The sequence below is a fragment of the Oryctolagus cuniculus genome, chromosome 2, assembly GCF_964237555.1.
Source record: "Oryctolagus cuniculus chromosome 2, mOryCun1.1, whole genome shotgun sequence".
NCBI classification, from domain to species: domain Eukaryota; kingdom Metazoa; phylum Chordata; class Mammalia; order Lagomorpha; family Leporidae; genus Oryctolagus; species Oryctolagus cuniculus.
Window position 1 is genome coordinate 186,124,569 of NC_091433.1, and position 16,843 is coordinate 186,141,411.

A 16,843-nucleotide genomic window follows, 5' to 3' on the forward strand; every position below is an offset into this window, starting at 1 on the left:
AGAGCACTTGAGAGTAAAGCAGGCTGAGCTTGCTCTCCCTGACCCCTGACCACGTCAGCAGCTTCTAGTGTCCAGATGCCTTGTGATACACTTGGCCTTGGCCTCGGCCAGGAGGGGAGCAGCTGCTCTCACCCCACAGCCCCTCTTTGGGAATCCACTGCTGTCGCTGTCCACACCCCGGGGCAGGGCATCAGCCCCATGTGCGGCTGTGCTCTCTGGGTGGGAGGGGGAGACGGACTCTGGGCACCAAGGCTGAGTCTGGAGAAGATCAGATTCTCTGCCCCGGTGCCGTCGTGACCCGGTTGCTCGCCGCTGTGCATGTTGGCTCAGAGACCACGTTTGCTTCGGGCCAGGCCGGGCCGGGCCGGTTCAGAGTTGCTGTGTTTTCTCGATCATTTCCTTCCCTCCTCCCCCCTTCACTTCCTGTTTGCTTTTCTTCCTCTTTCTCCACCCCCACCCCATCCCTCCTGGCATGCCCCTTGCTGTCTGAGAACAGGAACAAACCCAAGCGAGAGCGAGCAGTTGTTGATGATCACGACTTCCTGACGTGCCCTCTCCCTGTGGCTGCTCAGAACCAGGACCAGCCCTGCTGCCTGCCAGGGGCCACATGAGCCCCAGCAGGGGGGCCTGGCAGGAAGCCTTGGCCTTCAGAGCCCCTGTCTGAAAGGCAACCCCATAGAAACAATCCTTGAGGGCTTTCCGAAGACCTTTCTGGTGCATCCGAACGTCGGGAGCTCTGGACAACTCCTAGAGCCTGGGCCTAATGACTGTAGCCCCGTCAGATGGGCACAGAGCAGACTTAGGATTGTGGACGCTCTTCTGGGTCTGCGTCATATTCTGTGTGCGATTTTGCAGAGCAGCCTGGCTCAGCAAAGCGTGGTGTCCTGCTCTGGGGAGAAACAGACTTAATGGTACCTCACAGGGATTTTTCACAGACAAATGAGGGAAATATTTTATAAAATTCACAAGGCACGCCTTCACGGATATTACTGGCTTAATAAGTGTGAACTCCCGTCTGTTTTTCTATGATTTGATTTTTCTGCTCAGAGGAGTGGCCGTGCAAATGTACAGTAGCCAAAAACAAAAACAAAAAAAAAACAAAACCAAAAACACACAGTCCCGTAATAAGTGCTACTCCTGGGAACTGGGAAGGGAGCTCATGTCTGTTACTATGTTTTCCTGAAACATGGGCAGAGAGACAGAGACAGAGAACCCTCTGGGCCCACACATGCCTGTCACTACGAGATGGAGGCCCAGCACTGTGGTCACAGGTCAGCATATCCATAGCAATATTTCTCCGATGGGAAACAGAAGAAGCTTCCCAACCACATGCCAGAGGTGGACTGTTTTACTCATTTAGCTCCCAGGGGTAAAACTACAAAAAGTACAAAAACAGCAGTCTGGAAAAAGTGCCACCTCCCTTTTTGAAAATCTGGTTAAAAAAAAAAATTTTTTTAAAGGCTTCCCATTCAGGGTCAATGGTCTGTTGTTCGAGAACTCATCCTGGGATGTCTTTTGAAAAGTTCCAAGGGCCCGGGAGTCAGGGACCTGTTCCAATCTGGATTCCACAAACTGTCAAATCCTTGAATGAGGCGCTTTCCTTCTGTGAGCCTCAGTTTCTCCAACTGTAAAATGAAAGAGTTCAGCAAGATTTTCTCCTAGGGGTCTTCCAGCCTTCGTCATCTGCAACCCTGTAACTCTCTGTTCTCCCTAGAAAAAATGTGTGCGAAGGAGGTCGCCCCTCCGAGTGACGAGACACGCTTTCCCTTTTAGCAGGCAGTCCCTGGCGAGGGCCCGGCGGGACAGGGAAGCTGCAGTTCTCGAGGGGCCACAGTCCTGCTTCGGGAGCCCACTTGGCCTTGGCCTGACAGCTGCTCATCTGCTTCATCCCATCAGCCTGGATTGGTGAAACTGAGTCACAAGAGCTATTTCCAGGTAAGGAACTGCTGGCTGTGGCGACGGCAGATAGACAGCAACAGCCAGCATTGTAGTGCAGAGTGTGTGTCACGTGCATGCTTGGAAGTTTCCTGAGGATGGTCATTTTGCCAGGTTTGTCATGTTTGGTTAGCAGCCATGTCTCCTGCCAGCACGCACATCTAAGGACAAGGAGGCAGGAAGGACATAAGTAATCTTCGGTGTGCGTCTTGAGGCAGCTGTAATTTCGAGGTGTGATTAGCTGTGCTCTGGTTGGAATCTGTGGCCCTCCTGAGCCTTCAGTGTCTTCAGGCAGGAAACAGCAGAACTGTGTGTCAGAAAGCAGATTCGAGCTGCGGCTGTGGGATCCTTCTGCCTGCAGAATCCGTGAAGAAGCACCCCAAGCAGAGGGTCCTCCCATTCCTCTGCTGGTCAGATCTGCACAAGCACGGATGCAGTCCTCTGGTTGTCGGCCTGAGATGGAATTTAGCTGTCCTGTCATCTCCTGGTGGAGACCTGGCTGTGATGTTGCTAGAGACAAATGCTTTCTGTGCAGTTATCCAGGGCACTTGAGGTAGACCAGTTGCAGATAACCGTTCCTGTCTCTCCCTTCAGTGACCTGGTCAGTTCTCTCTGGGACTGCTTCCTCTCTCCCTCCTACCACCAGCCGTGGACATTTGCTTCTTATCTATTTATTTATTCATTTATTTGAAAGGCAGAGAAAGAGAGAGAGAGTCAGAGAGATCTTTCATCTGCTGGTTTACTCCTAAAAAACCCTCTAACAGCTGGGGCTGGGCCAGGTCAAAGCCAGGAGCCAGGAACTCCATCCCGGTCTCCCACATGGCTGACAGCAGCCCAAATACTCGGGCCATTTTTTGCTGCCTTCTCAGGTATATTTCTAGGGAGCTGAACCAGAAGCAGGTCAGCTGGAACTCTGACTAGCACTCTGATACGGCATGCCAGCGTCACAAGTGACACCTGAACCTGTGGCACCACAGTGCTGGCCCCCAGTGTGGACCCTTCCTGTGTAGAAGAATACGGCCACACATCCTGGAACTTCTCCTTTGTGCTTACACCTAACGTGGGCTGCCACCACAGTGTGCGCAGGGCTCGGCTCCCTCACTCTGGTACAGAGATGTATGTTCTCTCAGCAGGCCTCGGTACTGACAATTAGGAGACCAGAGATCATGTAGAAATACTGATTCCCCGAGGTGGGCCCACCTCACTCTTTCCCTGGTCTCCAGTCCTGCCTCCTGCTGGCCTCTGTCCTATATCTCAGCTCTTCCAGCTTTGCATCTTGAGTTTCCTTGAAAACTAAAGCCAGAAGCATTTCCTGTAGCCAAGCCTAGGAGAGTGGGTTAGACCATGTGACTTGGAGTGCATTTTCTGGTTCTTGGTGCCCAGCATCCTTTTATGGAGATGTGATCTTTATGGCAGCTTCCCACCTGGGGGAGAAGAGGTTTCTCACGCTTCCTTTATCTGGAGCGGTCCCTAAGGACACAGAAGAGCTTTGGGGATCCAACAGACCTGACTACGGCTCAGCTCTGCTGTGCATTGGCGCAGTGGTTTTGCTCAGATCACTTTAAGTTTCCCGTCTATAATGTGGGACAGGACATTCCAATTTACAGGCAGTGGTGAGGCTAAAAGGACCTAATGCTTTAGCGGTTCCTTGCCTACAGTAGGTCCAGACAAATGTTAGCTCCTTTCTGTACCTGACCTTTTGTGGAGCTACTTAAGTGGAGCCTTGACCCCATATCTAGATTCCATTTGAATGCCATGCTGAAAATCTAAGGGCAAGGCTTATCCACAAATGTGGTGAAGTCCCCTCTGTTACAGAGAGAAGCTGTTCAGAGGCTGCTGGTTTCACAGCTCCTCTTCCCTCGCAGCCTGGGCTTTGCCTCGTTGCTCTCTGCAGCAGGCCGTTTGGGAGGTTTGCTCCGTCGTATCCACCTACTGCTCCCCTAGCCCCTTGGTTCCATCGTTGGTCCCATGAGGCTTTGCCTGAAAACTGACTGCTTCCCAGCCCTGTCTCCCCCTCCAACCAGTGGACTTCCAAGGCCCAGTGGAACAAGCCTGTGGGCTTGGGGCAGGCTCAGCTCCTCTGGGACTTTCCTTCCTCGTCTGCCTTCTCTTTACGGGACATTCATTCTTGCAGTCTCTCCTTCATTCAGCAGAGCGTGTGGAGTGTGTGCTGTGTGGCATCCAACAGGTGGTGGTCATGATGCCAGGGATGCAGCACAGAAAGCAAAGTCCCTGTTCTCAGCTACAAACCCACCTCCACTTCAAAGGCACTATTGAGGATACGGGAAAATGTAAAGCACAGAAAATAAATATTGAAGCCAAGCCAGAGAGTAGGGAGTTGGGGGAAAAGGGCATTGCTTTGTCAGTGGGGTACCCAGGAAGGCCTCCTGGATGAGGCGTTACCTAGGCAGGATCTTAGCAGGGGAGGGTGCCAGGCTGCAAGGAACCACTGGAACAAAGGAACCTGCACGGGGAATGTGCCTGGAGCAGCAAGAATGGGGGGCCAGGGATGGAGAAGGGGACAGAGAGGAGCAGGCAGGTGGGGCAGGGCCTCAGAGCCCACTGTAAGGACTTAGGTGTTTCTGGTCATTGCTTCTCCCCTTTCTGTCCCCTCCCCAGAGCATCTCGAAGTTCTAATCCCTAAAGCCCCACTAGGTGCTGTTACCCAATAGCATGTCCAGTATTTCTACCGAATCCTTTGGCGTGCCTGGCTGTTGAGGCCTTGGAGATGCAGGAGTCTTGACCTTGTCCTTGGAAGCTCAGGGCCTGGTAGCTTGCTCAAGGCTTTGTGGGGAGGAAGTTGCATCAATAAATTAGGTTGACATCAACAGCTGTCCTAAGCTGATCGTGGTAGAAGCAATTTGCTCAAGTAGGAATTTTCCACGGAACTTCCTACAGGTCATTCCTACTACACGTCTTGGAATTCATTTCCATGGTGGATGACTGCCAAGTCTTGCCTTCAGGGTAAAGGGAGGCCCCATCCATTCAGCAAACCCGTGTGTGCCTCTGATTCTTCATTACTGTCCTTAGCTGCTCCGGGCACTGGGGATGCAGGATGGCTGGATTCAGCCCCTGCCCTTGTTCATGGCTTCTGGCAGAGGTAGTACCTACAGGTACCCTATCAGAATTGCCAGAGGAAGGGCCTGTGACCCAGACTAGGAAGCTCCCTGGGGACATGTTGCCTGCATTGAGTCCTGGAGATGAGGCAGGTCAGGCCGGTAAGGGCAGGGAGGCAGGGATCCTGGAAGGGCTGCCCTGGGGGAGTGTGTGCGTAGAGAAAGGCAAGACTCCTGCAGAGGAGGCAGAGGAGGGGACAGTGAGGGACCTTGCAGACCAGGCCATGTGGTTGGAGGACAGCCTAGTGCACGCACTGTTAATAGTTTTTAAACAAACAGAAAAAAAGGATGACCCAATAAGATTGGAGTTTTAGAAAACCAGGAACCTGGTGGATTCATTTGAAATGCTTATGCTCCATCTCCTGCCTGTATTAGTAGCACACGGGTCAGCTGGACAAGAAGGTTGTGGACAGTGGGTGGGTGAGTACAACTGCCCTTCCGCCATCCAGTGCCCACATGAACGTGCCACGCTGACAAGGGCTCACAGGCAGACTTGGGCCCGGGGGCTGGGAAACAGCTAGAACTGAGCTTGTGCCTGATAGGAGGGTGTGGCTGGCCAGAGCTGTCCTAGTCTAGTAGAAATGGAGGGATTTCGATCTCGTTATGTTTCCTTCAGACCAGAAATGAAGTTCCTGTGCACCTCTTAATCCTCTCCCCTCTGAAGGCTAGAACACGAGTGTTCCCTTTGGAAAGTACACATTCATTTAATAGCTGATGTCTGGGTACCTGCCTTGTGCCAGACAGTGTGCCGGGCCTCTGAACATCAAGAAACATCCAACACAGTCTGGAGATAAAGGCAGAGGAGCAGATGGTGTGTAAGAGCCCCAGCGTGAACAGAGTGATACTCCCTGCCAGGACGGTCAGGGAAGACTCTAAGAGGGGCCATGTGAGCTGGGCACTGAAGGGTGAGTAGGAGTTGGGGACTGGACGATAGATGCTCCCAGTACATAGCCACACTCCATCAATAGGAGCCAGCACTCAGTTTTCTGTGAAAGGGGGGAAGGAAGTAGGCAGAGTGTTCATCACGCACAGATAATGCCCCAACTCTGCTTCTTAAAAATGCATTAGTCGCCACCTCCTCACCCTCCCACCTTTCTCCCTACAGTGACTAAAAAGAGTCAAATTGACTAATTTGAGCTGATCTCTTCTCTGACCCTGTGGAGGTGTTGGTGAGAATAGGGTGGGGGGAGGGACCAAGGAACGAAGCAGAACGAAGATCAAGAGGAATCTGTTTCCATCGTCCAGAAATACTGATTTAGCTGCTTGGACTGTGCTGTGGCTTCCTGGGCAAAATGCAGCTTTGCAGAGAGCTGTGTCTGCTCTTTCCACTGACAACTCTAAACCTGTCCTTCTACCTTTCTCTCAGAACTAAACATTATTGGGAGCGAGCTGGATGCAGGTATAGACACACGCACACAGAGAGAGAGCTGCTATATCCATTGGTAGATGCACATGCCCACACGTACATAAATGTGTGTGTGTGTGTGTGTGTGTACATTATATATAGTTTGTTCTAGCACCAGGCACACAGTGTGCAGCTGATTCTCCCATGACTCTTGCTGGCTGGGAGATGAATGGAGGGATTAGGCCCGACCTTGCCACCTGCACACTTCCTTGCTTGTGCCAAGGCCCATGCCCTTCACGGAGGGCCAGGCCCAGGAGCAAAGCAGGCAGGCACATCAGGGTCATGAAGACAGAGCTGACGCGCAGAGAGATGATGTGGCTTCCGGAGGCCCAGCGCTCTAGGAGGTTAGGATTCAGACTCTTTCTTCAGTTGTCCCCTCTGCCACTGTGCGTGCTGTGGACCACCCTGTCTGTGAATCGGTGGCACTTCCAGCAGGACCAGGAGATCCGGAAGGGAAGCGTTGTCCTTGGGCCTGGTTTTCCCCTGGAGCTTAGAAATGCAGAAGTGGGCAGGGTAGCTGCTGACCGGAAGCTGGGACTTGCCCTGCAGGGGTCTGCTCATTTGCTTCGGGAGACATGGAGGTCATTCCCTTACAAGGAAGCCGGTTCCAAGTCCGGACATAGTTGCCTCCCTCCCTACAGTCATTGCTGGGCTTACCCAGGCAGGCCTCAGTTCATTTGGGATAAGCATCTCGGCGGTGAGTAAGTGGCATAAAGGTGAGTGCTTGGCTCTGATGGGACCTCCTGGAGACTCCACAGCCCTGACATGCCCTCCTCCCCATTCCTCCTCCGGGGGAGCCAGCTGTGCTCCTGTAGCTGGGGCTGTCCTGTTTCTCCCTGCTGAGGGCCTCTTCTTCCTTCCCTTGGGCTGGGCTGGCTGGGTTGCCAACAAGAATTTGCTCTGACCCTCATCTCTTAAAAACGCTGGCTGCACTCGCCTGCCCCTCTCCTTGGGCCGGCGCCCAGCTCCAACTCTGTGCCATCCTGAGCTGACCTGCTGCCGTCCTTTCCTGTGTCTGAGGGTCCATGGCCCCAAGGAAGCCTGCCACGGTGCCCAGCTGCAAAGGGCTCCTCTCCTGCCCCAGATCCCAGCACGCCACTGCCTGCCTGCATGCTTCTCAGTGCATCAGGGAAAGATTTCAACGGGAAGAAAAGAAGGGAGGGGCAGGAAGAGATAGGAGGAGAGGAAAAGGGAGAAGGGAAGGGGGAAAGGGAGAGATGAAGGGAGTGGGGAGAAAGAGCTACAGGAAGAGAGAGGAGGAGGGGGGAGGGGGAAGGATATTTAATTAGTGTCTGGGGTTAACTTTGCCCCCAAACCCTGGTATGGATTCATTATTTGACCTTGGACAGCTTCCTCCCTCTTCTCCATTGTGATTCCATCTTCTGCCATCTCTGAACTTGTTTCCAAGAGTTCCAGCCCCAGGAAGTATCCTGAGTCCTCCTGAATCCCATGTGGCAAGGCAGAACCTGGGTGTGGACTTGGTGCTTTAGCGTCCAGCACAGGTAGCCAGCCCCTCTGCAGGGCCAGAGCCCACCCCTCGCTGCTGCTAGTGGCAGACAGGGCTCACAGAACAGCTGATCCAGGTCCCCAAAAAGAGGGGCTCAGCCTGCACTTCACCCTCTTGCCTTCAGGATCTCACTAGGACAGCTCCCAGCCTCTGCTGAGAGCCCTGGCGTGGCTGCTGTCCACTCCAGTCCCTGTCTTTCTGCTTCTCTCTTTCTGTGGCTGGCTGTGCCCCTCCTCTGAGTTGGACCCAGGAGATGCAGCCTGCAGCTGTTTGGCTTAGCCCTGAAGGTGAGCCTGCCCTTCTGTTTGTGACCTGTAAACTGCCAGCCCCGTGGCCCCGGGATGGAGATGTCAACTAACCTGGAAAGTAGGAAAGATCGCGGAAGTCAGGACTGGGTGCAACCTGGGGCCTCTGGGAGCAGCTTGGCCAGTGTGTCCGCTGTACATCCCTCGTTTGGCCATTGGTGCCCCTCGCAGAACTCCCTCCATATCATGGCAGCTCTTTCTCACCTCCGGGCCTTGCATCCCAACCAGGCTGCTCACTAAGAAAAGGGACAGCAACTTGTCAGCTGTCGCCGGTTGCTGTACTGTGCGACATGACAGCCTGGGAATTGGGTGCCGCAGAGGCACATGGGCCTACTTCAGGAATTGCGCGTAACCAGCCTCCTGCTCTCGGTGGGTCAGGTGCACCTGGTTTAAACTGTCCTTTTCCTATCGCAGACTCTGCAGCCAGCCTGCCTGGGTTAGACTCCTCCTCTGCCCCCTACCAGCTGGTGTGCTTAGGCATGCTCTAGAACTCTCCATGCAGCACCGACCTCATCTGTGAACCTGGAAAGCTAATAGCGCCACCTCGTAAACTTGCTGTGATAATTGAACGAGTTAACTTTTTTTTTTTTTTTTTTTTTTTTTTTTTTGACAGGCAGAGTGGACAGTGAGAGAGAGAGACAGAGAGAAAGGTCTTCCTTTGCCGTTGGTTCACCCTCCAATGGCCGCCGCGGCTGGCGCGCTGCGGCCGGCGCACCGCGCTGATCGGATGGCAGGAGCCAGGAGCCAGGTGCTTTTCCTGGTCTCCCATGGGGTGCAGGGCCCAAGCACCTGGGCCATCCTCCACTGCACTCCCTGGCCACAGCAGAGGGCTGGCCTGGAAGAGGGGCAACCGGGACAGAATCCGGCGCCCCGACCGGGACTAGAACCCGGTGTGCCGGCGCCGCTAGGCGGAGGATTAGCCTAGTGAGCCGCGGCGCCGGCCGAACGAGTTAACATTTGTAACACTTAGAGTGATACCTTCTGCTTAATCAGAACTCAGTGTTAGTGACTGTTATTTGACCCTAAAATTTCCGAGAAATTTTTTCTTTTCTTAAGATTTATTTATTTATTTGAATGTCAGAGCAACAGAAAGAGAGGGACAGACAGAAAGAGATCTTCCTTCTGCTGGTTCATTCCCCAAGTGACTACAGTGCCAGGGCTTGGCCAGGCCGAAGCCAGGAGGCAGGAACTCCATCCAGGTCTTCCACGTGGGTGCAGGGGCCCAAGCATTTGGACCATCCTCTGCTGCCTTCCCAGGTGCATTAGCGGGGAGCTGGATTGGAAGCAGAGCAGCCAGGACTCAACCAGCACTCTGATACAGGACGGCAGAATCCCAAGAGGCACCTTAACCCACTGTGCTGGCCCCAAAAGATGTGCTTTAGGAGACCAGGGGCAGGAATGTCCTCTGAGGTTGTCAGGATGGAAAACAGAGCCTGGGGCAGCAGTGACGGAGGTGCCATTTCTGCTCTGTATGCTTTTCGGTGCTGGTGTAGGCATGCATCTGCCTGGATCAATTTTTGCTGTGAATGCTCACAGACCCGAGGTGCACCTCCCTGCACCTGCCCAGCTCTGGTGTCAGGGTGTGCCTGTGCAGGGTCCCCACTGCAAGGGCTGGAGCTGGCGACGCGGCTACTTCCAGGCTGAGTGAGCACAGGCCTGCTCCCCTCCAGGGCCCAACAAAGCCTTGCTTGTTCGCCCCTGACATCAGCTCTCGCCCTCAGGGTGTATCTGTCCCTCTGGGGTAGGATCGCACACACTGAAAGCAGCGGAAAGGAAGAAGGAATCAAAGAGAACACTGGCTCAGGCGTCACCATGCCAACCTGCCAGGCCTGTGGAGCACCATCCAGTTGGCGCCCTCCAGTCCCCATGTGAGCTGCTGCTCCCTGTTAGGAGTGGCACTCACTGCCTGCTCACGCTAACTGATGGCAGCGTGCAATGATGGATGGCTTGTTTTCTGCTTGCTTTCTTAAGTAAGTAAGCATTGCACTTAACCACCTGGATTTTCTACTATAAGGAAGATGTACCTGGAGAGCTGTGCTGGGACATTTCATACAAGCTTACTGTTAAGAGATCAGCTGGTCAGGAGTCTGTCTGATCCTTTTCTCGGTGAGCAAAGCGAGGCTGGGGGAGTGGGAGGCAGTGCTGGTGCAGGGAAGGGCAGGGGTCCTGTGGCCATGCAGTCCTGGTATCCAGGGTGAGTCGCTGTCTGTAACGCACTCAGCCCAAGGCCTGGCTCCAGTGGGGGCTCAGTAAAGCTGCCTTTGGTTTACAGCTTGGATGTGCATGTGTGCCAAGGAGGAGCCAGAGGTGAACCCACTTATAAAACAAGAAGTGTATTCGACCAGTAGGAGGGCAGCTCCTGATTTCATGGCCATGTCCTTGGGAGGTCCAGGATGAAAGGGGTGTTGACAGCCTTGGTGTAGTGCAGTGGCTTTCAAACCTGCAGCACATGGGGTCTGAAAGATCTGAGCTGGGACTTCCGATGCTGAGTTTCTGACCAGCTCCCAGACAGGTGCTGATGCCTGCCGCCAACTCTCCAGGCCACACCGTGAGCAGCAAGAGCCCAGAAAATGCAAAGAAAGAAAGCCAGGTTGTATTTGATGCCTGGAGATGGATTCTGGACAATTCACTGGTGGAGTGTATTTAGGAAGAACAGCTGGTCCTTGCTGGGAGTAGGACATGCACAGTGTAGTGGAGTCACAGACCAGAGAGGCCTTCAGAGAGAGCCAGCATCCTGCTGTGACTCAGTTTCTTTATCTGAACAAAGTGGAAGGACCCACTCATTATAGGGGAATTTTGAGCATCAGAAAGACCCAGCCGAAAGCCTGGCATCCAGCAGGCTCTCAAGGAAGGGTCACTGGGAAGTGGCCTCTGGCAGCTGGCCAAGGCCACAGGGCTCCTCAGTGGCAGGTGAACCCCCCTCTGCACACGATGATCTAAGAATCATTTTGCTCAGTTGTGTTCCCAGCCAGTGTGTACTGAGAAGCAACTGTAGACCTGGTGTTTAAATAACAATTTGCTATCTTCAAGTGGAATAAGAAATAGCCTAAACAGCCCTTGATATGTCTATGAGGCCTGCAGACCCTACAGGGGGTAGCAGGCAAGGTGTTCAGTCTTGCATGGCCACAGATGGCAGGCCTGGGAACCCAGCAATGGAAGGGGGTGGGTTTCAATCAGGTCGGAGTGTGGCTGAGTCATGTGAGCAGCAGGGCTGGGTTCAAAGAGAAACTGGGAGATAAACTTTGTAAGTTTGTTTGGTCTAATTGTGGACTTGATTTATCAATCTAAACAGGAACCTTCCATGGGGACTTTGCTGCCTTCTGTTGTATATTCCAAGTTTCCTGCAGGGGTGTGCTCTGGGGAAGCGACTCATCCTGTCTGCCTTCTCTCTCTCTCTCAGAACCTGCATGCAGATCACCAGTGCAGGATCCCCACTCTCTTCGTTTGCATTTCCAGGATATTTTCCAAATCCGGAGTAGAGTTCTCAGTAGAGGAGTCACTAAGGAGCTGTAGAAATGCATTCTGATGAGCCTGTGATAGGATTTCGGCCTCTTTTTGCTCTCTGGGCTCGGCACCTGGAGTCACGGTGGGTCAGTCACAAGACAGATGTTTTCCTCCGTGGAAAACGTGACTTAAGAAATGAGCTTCAGGGGCTGCAAGGATAATTGCTAAGCCAAACGGCAGAATCTATTCATTTTTCCTTCTCAAATGCCACAGCTCCGTTTCTGGCCAGCTGTTCAAGACGAATGCCTTGGAAATGGCCTTGAAGCTGTTGGTTTCTACGTGAAGTTGGCACTGGCCACTGCAACTGTGAGATGAAACGCTTTCCACTACTGTGGGGACTAGAGATTAGAAAACATTCCGGATGTTGAAATCTATCCCTCTGGTTGGTCCTTTGTCAGGAACTTCTGCTTTTGTTCCAAGTAGCTACCTGCCGGGTCTGGAGTTTTTAGTGTGAGGTGATCCTGCCCCTTAGTGGATAAAGTACTTCATTGCAGCCTCCTCCACTTGGCTGCAGCCAAGGTCTCCATTTTAGCAGAGATACACAGGATAATAACCCTTGAAATCAAACGACTTGCCTGTACAGAGGGTTATCTGGAGAATTAGCGGAGATGATTCGGCTGCAGCACTTGACATAGTCCTAAGAGCAGGTGTCACCCCCAGTCAGTGGCCTCTCTTAGCAAAGTTTAGCCATGAGAATTTGACCTAGATGCAGGCCTGCATGGAAGCAGGAGGGAAGTAATTCTTTTTAAAGATTTATTTTATTTATTTGAAAGAGTTACAGAGAGAGGTAGAGATAGAGAAAGGTCTTCCATACACTGTTTCACTTCCCAAATGGCCGCAACTGCTGGAGTGAGCTGATCTGAAGCCAGGAGCCAGGAGCTTCTTCCAGGTCTCTCAAGTGGGTGCCTAGGAGCCCAAGGACTGGGGCCATCCTCTGCTGCTTCCCGGGTGCATGATAGGGATCTGGATTGGAAGTGCAGCAGCCTAGACTCAAACCGTCACCCGTATGGGATGCCAGCTCTGCAGGCTGGGGCTTTGCCCCGGAAGTAATGTTTGAGTCTCTTTGGGGTTCAGGTGCAGGGCCTTCTGTGTCAGCTCTCACATGTATGAGAAAAGGTGACGGGAAGGTCATGTATACTCACCAGGAGCCACACTCACACCACGGGCCCCCAGCCCATCCCTGAAAATGCACCCAGGATCCTCACAGCAAGGACTTGATGATAAAGGCGCGTCTGTAGACAAAGTGCAAATCCATTTCCGCCTGGTGACCACACATTGTCGTCGGCATGTCCCGGACACCCGCTCCTGCACGCAGCCTCCTGATGCCCAGTGGTGGCTCAGAAGCCTGATCCAGACTGAGGTGTCTCCACAGCTGCTCTTCGTGCACAGGGGTCTCTGACTGCAGGGGCTGGCAGCGGGAGGCAGGTGCTTTGCAAACCCTGCTGTTTTCAGATGTTAACTTGTGCATCATGGAGAACACACCGAGTTTTTCTGAGGACTCAGCTGTTCTTCTTTTCAACTTTGAAGCATGGCATGAGATCCCCGTGTGGGTCTTCCTATGCCAGACCCAGCTCCATAGCTATTAAACTAGGTGAGAGAGTGCAAGAACAAACCTCCTTCCTCCCTCTGTCACCCCTCCTGCTCGCCTTTCCTTCCTATTTTCCCACTCCACGCCTTCTTCTTTCCTTTCTTCCTTTAATCTTTATTTCAAGATTTATTTATTTAGATGAAAGTCAGAGTTGAGAGAGAGAGAAAGAAAGATCTTCCATCTGCTGGTTCACTCCTTAGACGGCCAAAGTGGCTGGGGCCGAGCCAGGCTGACGCCAGGAGCTAGAAGCTTCATCCAGGTCTCAAAACACTTGGGTCATCCTCTGCTGCTTTTCCCAGGCCATTAGCAGGAAGCTGGAGCGGAATTAGTACATCTGTGACTCAAACCTATGCTACAGTATGGGATGGTCTTCAGAGTCGGCAGCGTAACCTGCTGTGCCACAATGCTGGCCCTCCTTGTTTTGTTGTTCTAAGGAATTGACCATCAGAGGGTCATCTGATGTTGGACTTTTGAGTGTACAGAATAGATTCGAGGAGGCTGTGCATGTATTGCTTGTATAGGTGCTTTGGATCCTTCTGTGTTGACTGTGGAACGTTGTGCTGTGTGTGACATCAGATGAGGACATCAGAGAGGGAGTACCTGGACACAGGCTTCCACATTCACACCACCCACTCGTTCATTTGTTCAGCAAGCCACACTCCCTGGCGGCCCAGTCCCTGTCCTGGGGGACGCAGGTTCTAGCAGGAGAGGCATGCGGCTGAGCTGAGTGACCAGGAGCACGGGGATGTGCTGAGAGAGGTCTCTAGGCTCTGGCAGGGCAGAGAACTGTCCCCCAGGACTGGGCCAGGCCTCGTGGGAGCTGCCTTCAGAGCTGCTTCAAAAGCTACCCTGGAGAACCGGTCCCGTGACTTCATCATAACCAGACGCCCGGGATCTACCCTTAGATCTCAAAGCCAGGCCTAGGACAGCTGTCACTCCAGTGGCCCCTCGGGGCTCCCCCTCCAGTGAGGACACGTGATGCCGGCAGAACTTGGAAGATGAGGGCCACTGGTGCCTTTCTCCATAGTGTGCAGCATTCAGTGGCAGGCAGGCATTCACTGGAAGGCCTTCTCTCTTCCATCCACACCCCCTGCCTTTTCTGCGCAGAACCTTCCCAGATTGTCCCAGCCCTGATGCGCTTCCTCCTCTTCTTCCGCACCCATTTCCCCAAACATCTTGCCTTTACCTGGATACTGGTCCTCACCGGAGCCTCCCGGTGATGGTCGTCCTGGAACACAGCTCCTCACCCTTACTTGACTAGGCTCCCACACCACCAAGCTCTGTCTTATTCAAGTTCTACAGAGAGCAAATGCTTACGGATTTCTCCCTGCAGATGCAGTATTAACAATTGTGCCAGATGTGCAGGAAGGAGCACTAATTGAGATCTGCCCTCATGAAGCTCAGCAGACATGTGTGAATATTATATTTGTAATAGAAATGTATGTAAGACACAAGGGTATGTGTAAGGGTACTGCCAAAAGTTCATGGAAAAATGGTTTAAAAGATAAGTTTACTTTGGTGCAGAAAATTTTGAAATCAATGTATGTTTTTGTTTTTCATAGTGCACATTCTCCATGAACGTTTTGAAGCTTCCTTATGTGTAGGGCTATAAGAAGTCAGTCCCACCTTGGGGGTGAAAGGCAATGGTAAGCGGGCTGTGAGATTTGGATGGAGTTGGAAGAACAGCTGGGTTGAATTAAATGTGAGGAGAAATGTGGGTTGATAGAGAACTGAGCAGACTAATAGTTTTTTTCCAACTGTACACAATTTTTGGTTATACTTAGAGTTTCTAGAAACTTTGAAAAAGTTTATGACTCATTCCAGCTAAATGTTGCCATTTCCTGAGCGATGCAATCAGGCCTGTACAGCCTGGGGTCTGGGTTAACAGCATCATTTAGTCTTCTCCTGGAATTTTGTTGAAAGCCGATGGGCATAGCTTAGGTATTTTCAGACTACCCTCAACCTAGTGCCACCGTTTTACAATTTCACTGTCATAATTGCAATGAGACTTAATTTGAAGTCTTGGGGCAGTGAATGAGGCAGGTCCTCAAGTGCTTCTAGAATTCCAAAGGGAAAGAATCAAAATTACTGGAAAATTATGTTGGACTTTTGAGTGTACAGAATAGATTCGAGGAGGCTGTGCATGTATTGCTTGTATAGGTGCTTTGGATCCTTCTGTGTTGACTGTGGAACGTTGTGCTATGTGTGACATCAGATGCTTCAAAAGTATAAATGGGCTTGAGAGAAGCGTCTCATTAGTAGTTTAACCCATTCTCCCTTATTTCTGAATTACTACTTTTTTTTTTAAAGATTTATTCTTTTTATTTGAAAGACAGAGTTACAGAGAGACGTAGAGACAGGGAGAGAGGTCTTCCATCCTCTGGTTCACTCCCCAGGTGGCTGCAATGGCCGGAGCTGCACTGAACCGAAGCCAGGAGCCAGATGCCTCTTCCCAGTCTCCCATGGCCATGCTATCCCAGGCCATAGAAGAGAGCTGGATTGGAAGAGGAGCAGCCGGGACTAGAACCGGCACCCATATGGGATGCCGGCGCTTCAGGCCAGGGCATTAACCCACTGCACCACAGCACCGGCCCTTGATTTACTGCTTTTACACAGAAATAGCCCCTGTAACACTCCCTTTGGCAGCAGTCACCAGTGTGGATATAGCCTGTTGCACTTTAAAGTTCTGGAACTCTGACATCACTATACTTTCTCTTTCACTTTGGATCCAGAAATCTTCAAGCAACAAGCCCACAGGTGCTCACAGAAGTGCCATTGGCGTTCGCTTCTGTTTTGGAAATCAAAGTTGCAGCTCATTTCTAATGAACTTAGCTTGTGGTTTAGCATGGGGTTGCCTGAATATGTATCTGGGAATTGTTGGGTACTCATTGTATAAAACGCTCGACTGCTGAAGAGGGAGGAGTTTCTGTGATGGCCTAGCCTGCTCCTCTTGGGTTATGGGAGTTAAAGGATGAGACTCAGGGCACAGTAATTCCCTTTCAGTAGGCAAATCCTAAATGAGATTACAGCCACTGGTGTTGTCTGTGTCCTTCAGGCCAGGGTTATACAATAACCTCCCAATGATGGCAAAGACCAACCCACATCTCTACCCAGGAGTGTGCCTGCTTCCCATCCTGGGTTGAAGTCTCCTAAAATCAATCCTTAGCCAGTTTCTCTGACCTTCTCTCCCTTTGCTGCGCCCTTGGTGAAGTACGCCTTCTCCTCTGTGGTTTCACGCTGAGCCCCTCATTAGGGCCACATCATCGCATGCATGTCCCCTACCCTGGGATGTCTGCTTCTCTCTCACTCTTGTCCAGATGAGCCTGTTCCTACTTTCTTAGGTCCGCTTCCTATTCTAGCTCATCCGAGAAGCATTCCCTGGCATCCCCTCTATGGATTTGCTCTTAGAATCTGACTCAGTGCTCACACAGTTCAACGCCCAACCCGTTTAATAGGTTGTTGGGTGTGGCCTCTCCAACACCA

The 16,843-nt window shown here is 52.1% G+C and overlaps 1 protein-coding gene across 7 annotated transcripts in view; it reads left to right on the top strand.

Moving 5' to 3' along the window:
- CYRIA (CYFIP related Rac1 interactor A) overlaps positions 1-16,843 on the top strand; it is a 112,074-nt gene that overhangs the window by 41,000 nt on the left and 54,231 nt on the right. For 3 of the 7 annotated variants that reach the window (XM_051840123.2, XM_051840124.2, XM_070069747.1), the window contains one exon: positions 1,774-1,935. The exons of 2 other annotated variants lie outside the window; for them this stretch is intronic. The gene's annotated coding sequence lies outside the window, so the exon portion shown is untranslated. The remainder of the gene's footprint in view (positions 1-1,773; positions 1,936-16,843) is intronic. 2 more of the 7 variants (XM_051840141.2, XM_051840154.2) reach the window with 1 other exon arrangement.